Below are 7,087 nucleotides of genomic sequence, written 5' to 3'. Positions count from 1 at the left end.
CAAAAAGGGGACACAGGGCCCTTTCCCCTCCTTGTTGTGTACTGCTACGTTCCTTGCTTACTGTCAAACTCCCTCAAACCTCTCAAAGCTTGAAAACGTGTTTGCAAAAACAATCAGAGTTGCCAAAGTTTCAAAGAGTCATAATAGGGTAGCTGACACCATAATAGGTGATTTTATAAAATAAATGAAAAAATTAAAACGCTTCACCCTCGGAGTATTAAGGAATAAAGATAGTTGAGTCATCATTCACCCCCCCCATCTTATTTAAAACAGTTCACGTGCCCATTAACTGGCGTTTTTGCTGTTCACTCAGCGCAAATGCCTCTATCACCCTGGTAGCGACCTGCCACGACCCTCCCTGCCGGTTTTTAAAGCCTGAAAGCCTGGCTTCCTCTCCCGCAGTCGGCACACGGCACAAGGGGCCTGGACGGCCTTCGAGGGCGTGGGGGCGCGGAAGAGGTGACCCGGTGCCAGTTAGGGACCCTGGAGCCCATTTCAAGCGCACAGTGAACGTGGAGGGCTGTAGTAATGTGACTGGGATACGAGGATTGCCCTTTAAAGAGAGGCGCGGGCGACAGAGGGGCACCCAACCGCTGGAGTGGACGTGCGGGGCCGAGGGGCTCAGGCGTGCGCCCTCGCGGGGGCACCACGGGGCTCGGGGGACACTGCTCTGTCCTGCCTTTTTGAGGCTTCATTTTTACCTTCTCCTTCGCCATTCGCTACTCCCTGCCTCTCTTGTGCGTCTTAACTTTTCCCAGTTTTCTCTCCACGTTCCCGCCTCGCCCCCAAATCCCCCCACAAACGTAATCCTCCTCGCCGCGCCCCTCCCGCCTCCTCCACCTGCCCGCTGCCGCTTGCCACCCTGGTGACCCATTCGGCATCAGGCATCACGCGCGAAGACACCCCTCCGTAACCTACTCCTCGACCCTGGCCTACTGGCCTCCGGACCCCGGCGCCGAGGGGTTGCGAGAGAACCCACTTATCGCGACGGACTGGCAGCGCAGCGAGGAACTGAGCTGTCTCCCGCGCGTGCGATTTTTAATTATCTTTTCCGTCACAGGGGAGAGCTCTAACCCCGGGCACCGCCGCGCCGCCTGCGCGCACAGGGTCGAGTCCTCCCCAGCCGCAAGCGGCCGTAAGCCCTCCAAAAAAAAGAGAGAGCGAGACCACACTACATCCATTACTCTCCTACCTTACGCACCCACTCACACCCTCTCGGACACACACTCTCGCCCAGCCACACGCTGACACTCAGGTACACACACACACACACACACACACACACACACACACACACACACACACACACACACCAGGCTGCTTGCTTTAGTTTGGTTTGGTTTGGTTTGGTTTGATTTGGTTTGGTTTGGTTGCCTTTTCGCGGGGCGGTTTTATTTGGGGCATGTTGTACCACTGTCTAACAAAGATCTCTTACTTGTTTTGTTTGGGTTTTTAACGTGTAGGGGCTGCAAAGGAGGGGGAAAGTTAGAGGAACTGGATTATTTCTGTGGTCGGAGGGAGATAGCTCAGTGACTACCATAGCAGTTGATACGCCTGCCTCTTTCTCTGGGGCTGTCCTCCTTCCCAGGACGTCCACAGAACAGGGAACTGGCAGAAAATTTGGAGACGCTAAGTCAGTATTTCAAATATAGGCGACCAGACGGACTTTTTCAAATAAGAAATTCAAGGGCACTTTGTCATCATGTTGGGGAATTTTCCTTTCTTTCTCCATCTCTGGTCTGTTGCTTCTTTGTTTTACTTGGAGGCTAGTGAAATACGCAGGCCTCAGTGGTGGGGTGCCTTGACTAGGGATTTTAAGGGCGATTTAATCAATGGTGAATTATTTATTTTAATTAATCATGTCTGGTCACTTAGCTTTTATAGCCTTCCTTGGGCATCTTCCGTCCATTTTACATTTCAGTTGAACTAATATAAGCAGCTCTTGGAAGTTCCTGGTCTTGGATCCCTTAAAATATCCTACAGTTATTTATAATGTGGAAATGAAATTTTCCACTGAATACCCTAACATCGGTTCAGGTATCTGGCACAGCAGATTTTCAGTCTCCTTTCAAAAATATCCTCTTGCTGAACATTCACACTTTCAGCTGGAACCGACTGAGCCTGGAACTAATGATGTCTTGGCTCAGAAAGCTTTACTTAAAGGAAGAAAACATTTTTACAGACCCCTAAACCAAACCTCTCCTGGTAATAGTAGGCACATAGGAAAACCATGAGATTTTTTCGTATGTGTATTTTCTGCTATAGTTTGCATGATCTCACTCTTGGGTTTAGATTTTCTTCTACCCCAAAATGTTCAGAACAAATCACTCACTCACTAGATTCCTATTCCTACTCGGAAGTATTCATCTTTTCTGTTGTATGTTATGGCATATAAAAGAATGTACTTCTTTTTTTTTTTTTTCCTTGAAAACGTGGCTACTCCGGAAGATACAGGCATATATTTTTCCCTCCATCTCCTTTAATATTTAATAAAACTGTTTTGTAACAACACCTGCCTCTGACTTTCCAGACAAAGAAAATGAGATGTAAAACAGTCAAGTTATTTATCTAGTCAAAGAACTGAATCCCCCAAACCGGAAACATAACCCATATTTCTTCCATTCAGGTTTCATCTTATAACCCCTATGTGTTATTTTATATATGCCTTTTCTTGATGAAAAGTAAAAGAGTCACTATAAAATCTTAAAATGGTTTTCAATGGACCATCTAATAAAGTGGGACCACCTTTCGGATGTGTATTAGAAAATGATGGACACATTGTTGATCCATACATTTTTAACTGTGTTGTATGGGAAAACTTTATAAACAGAACCATCTTTAGAGAGTTTTCCTTTGGACTGTGATTGAGTGAACGCTCCCCAGCCCTTGAAGAAGCAGCATGGCGCTAGACCAGGATTGGCCTTACTATAGCCCATGGGCCAAATCTGGCCAGATGCCTATTTTTGTAAACCCTCAAGTTATAAACAATTTTTGCATTTTTAAATAGTTGGAAAAAATTAAAAGAAGAATAACATGACTTGGAAATGATATGAAATTCAAGTGTCAAGGTCCACAGATAAAATTGTATTGGGACAAAGCTATACTCATCTGCTGTTGTATTTGTCCGTAGCTGCCCTCACCGAAAACAGCAGAATTGTGTAGTTGTGATGAAGATTGTATGGCCTGTGCAAAGCCTAAAATATTTAATACCTGGTTTTTTGCAGAAAAAGTTCACCAATCCTAAAATGAAAGGGATGCAGGACCCTGGTGGGATGGAACGGCAGAAGGGGTAGATATTAAAGAAGGCGTTGGGATTCAGCATGTATAAGCACAGAATAGTTTTGTTTGGTTTTTTTAAAGTGATAAATGCTGCATTTCCCTTCTTTTCTGTATAAAATATTAATCAATTAGGGGCGCCTGGGTGGCACAGTGGTTGAGCGTCTGCCTTCGGCTCAGGGCGTGATCCTGGCGTTGCGGGATTGAGCCCCACATCAGGCTCCTCTGCTATGAGCCTGCTTCTTCCTCTCCCACTCACTCCCCCTGCTTGTGTTCCCTCTCTCGCTGGCTGTCTCTCTCTCTGTCGAATAAATAAATAAAATCTTTAAAAAAAATATTAATCAATTAAACTATTTTTTCCACTTAATAATTTTGCATGTACCAAAACAGAGAAAAGAATGAGGAGTTAGGGCTTTTCTATGAGCTCCTGAAGAACCATTGTCGTACACAGGTCTATATACCAGTACCTTCCATTGCCCTTCGGAGTGGGAGCCCATTAACTGAACAGATGAGAAAAGAGTAAAGGAACTTTCATGGAATGTGAACGCGAAAAAATTAGTGAAGACTTCAATAGGTTTATCCCATCTGTTTTACAGATGATTACACAAGAAACATAAACGTGCTTACCAAGAATTTTCTGTTATATAATATTTTCACAAGTCCTATATATACTTTTAAGACAGTTAGCTTAATAATTTAAGTGATCCCAAAGCTTTTGGACATATTTTTCCACTTTAATCTTTTAGAGTTAAATTCTATATGATCTCTCTAAAGCTCACTAAATTTTTCCCTTTGTCAGTGGACCTCTAATAATTTGAATGGCTGTAACAACAAATGAAATGTTTGTAGTAGAGGGCTTAGCATCAGAAATCTTTCCTGGCTGTTCTAGTTATTCTTCCCACAGGTCATTCGCAGGTATTGTCATAAAAAAGGCTGACACTCGCTACATGATCTTTCAGAAGCACATTTATGGAACATCTGTCTAATTGCTTTTTAGGAATGGCACTGACTAAAGTAACATACATTGTGTTTGATTGAAACACCAACCTACTAAATGGCACCCTATTTACTTGAAGAGACCAATGTAATTTCTAAAAAGTGTCTAATTTATTATCCCAGAGTCAAGAAAAATAAGAGTAGTTTTCTCAATTCGGCCCTTTGGTATTTTGGTGTTGGCTATTGTCCTGTGGCAGTAGCAGAAGTAATGGAATATTATACGTGAAAGTTTAAGAGGTCTGTGATGACACACCTAAGAACACCCTAAAATTAAAGGTTCCATACTAATGTAGCCATTCTTTTTTGACATGCTTGCATATTACCTTCAAGGCACAAAGGAAGTTTGCTGTCCAATTTTATTCCCACTGCCCAAGTTCCTAAAATTTCACTTTAGACTTTGGGTGGGTGGCCTGAACCATCTGTCCCCTCTCCACACCCAGCCATCAGGGTGAGAAATGCAAATCATAATATTCCCAGTCCATCTCACAAAGTACAAAAATCATTTGTTCAGTTGTGAGAAATTCAGATTAAAAACTAGAGAGGTACAGGGGCACCTGGGTGGCTCGGTCAGTTAAGCATCTAACTCTTGATTTCGGCTCAGGTCATGATCTCAGGGTCATGAGATCAAGCCCCTCACTGGGCTCTGTGCTGGGCATGGAGCCTGCTTAAGATTCTCTGCCTCTCTCTCTCTACCCTTCCCCACCCCCCACCCCCCGCTCGGGCTGTCAAAAAAACAGAAACTAGAAAGGTAGGAAAACTGGAAGAGAAAAAACAAAAACAAAAAACAAGAGTCCATCTTGGTTTCATTAGCTGCAGTCCTGGGTGAGACCGGATTTAGGTTACCATCCCAAGTGTGTTGCTCTTCAGGATTTCATATTCAGAAAGTTCTTTCTTCTTACTCTCTAGCCGTGATCAAATTCTACACACAATGATTCTTTTATCTTTTTTGACTTCAAATGATTCCCTTGACTTATCTCTTTTGGAGGGTGGGATCTGTTCTTCAATCACATTCCTGTAGGTCACTATTTTTCTTAAGGATCATCTTTCTTCCCTAAATGTGCCATTATCAACTTATTGCCTCTCCGATCCAAATTCATCGTTTTTTACCTGCTCTGTGAAAATGGATCTGAGCCTTCTAACTGTTTCTCCTTACCCTCTTCCAATTCCATTTTAGAAGAACTGATTCCAATTTTATTTAAAAAAAATATGTTGCAAGCTTAATGCACTTAGAGCCCTATTATCTTTCATTTCTATAATATATCTCTGGTGTTAAGTTACTTAGCTTCTTGTAATAAATTAAATGGGTTCCATTATCAAATCTTTATAGGAGTTTTATGAGACAATCTCTATTTGTGCCACAACAAAAGTAAACTTTCACCAAAGTAGAAAATTAAGACCCCTCCACCCCAAAAAACAGCTTCTTCGGCCAGCGTTCTTTCCTCTGTTGATACAGTTCTTTTTCTGTTAATTAACATCTTTGCCCAGGGAATATATTTATTTCTACACCCTAAGTAAAACCTCTATAGTTTTTGATGACCAGTTATGAGACTTAACCATGACATGTTAATTCTTAGGTGTTCTGAAATAGAGATTTTTCATATGCCTTAAAATCAAATGCCTTACTTGACTCTTCCTAGCAAGTCTCTTTTTTTAAACAAAGATTTTATTTATTTATTTATTTATTTGACGAGAGAGATAGCAAGAGAGGGAACACAAGGGGCGGTGGGGAGAGCTGGAGAGGGAGAAGCAGGCTCCCTGACGAGCATGGAGCCTGATGTGGGACTTGGTGCCAGGACGCTAGGATCATGACCTGAGCTGAAAGCAGCTGCTTAACCAACTGAGCCACCCAGGCGCCCCTCTAGCAAGTCTTAATTAGAATTTTGACCTCAACATTTAATCCAGGTTTATATGTACATGGCTAATCAACAAATCTAAAATCCTATTGGGCGACACTACTTTCATTATCATGAAGTAAGAAAGAAACTGATTAAATGTTCCAGATCTTCATCTGATTTGCTTAGTTTAAAGCTTAGTCTTCTCTAAGATTGCTGAAAATGTGGGTTGTATCTAGTTGTTTCATTGAAAATAGATTTTTCTCCATTTTTAATTTGCAGCAAAGCAAGTGTATCCTTATTGAAGGGTATTACTATGGCGTGCCCATAACTGCGGAAATGGAAAGTACTCGCGGTGTTACAACTTATTATATATCATCATTCAAGATTGAATCATGGCTTCTTTAACGCTGATAATATTGGTTCATACAAAAGTAAATGTCTTTTCACATGAGAAGATGCTCAACATCACTCATCATCAGGGAAATATAAATCAAATCCACGATGAGATACCACCTTACACCTGTCAGAACGGCTAAAATGAATAACACAGAAAACAACAGATGTTGGCAAGGATGTGGAGAGAGGGGAGCCCTCTTGCACTGTTGGCAGGAATGCAAACTGGTGCAGCCACTCTGGAAAACAGTATGGAGCTTCCTCAAAAAGCTAAAAATAGAACTACCCTATGACCCAGCAATTGCGAAACTAGGTATTTACCCAAAGGATACAAACATAGTGACTTGAAGGGACACGTGCATCCCAATGTTTAGAGCAGCATTATCAATAATAGCCAAATTATTGAAAGAGCCCAAATGTCCACTGACTGATGAATGGATAAAGAAGATGTGATGTGTGTGTGTGTGTGTGTATATATATGGTATATACATACAATGAAATATTATGGAACCATAAAAAAGAATGAAATCTTGCCTTTTGAAATGATGTGGATGGAGTTAGGGTGTATCATGCTAAGTAAAATAAGT

Source organism: Ursus maritimus, unplaced genomic scaffold (assembly GCF_017311325.1).
Source record: "Ursus maritimus isolate PB19 unplaced genomic scaffold, ASM1731132v1 scaffold_29, whole genome shotgun sequence".
In the NCBI taxonomy this organism is placed as follows: Eukaryota; Metazoa; Chordata; class Mammalia; order Carnivora; family Ursidae; genus Ursus; species Ursus maritimus.
Note: the sequence above shows the minus strand (reverse complement) of the source record.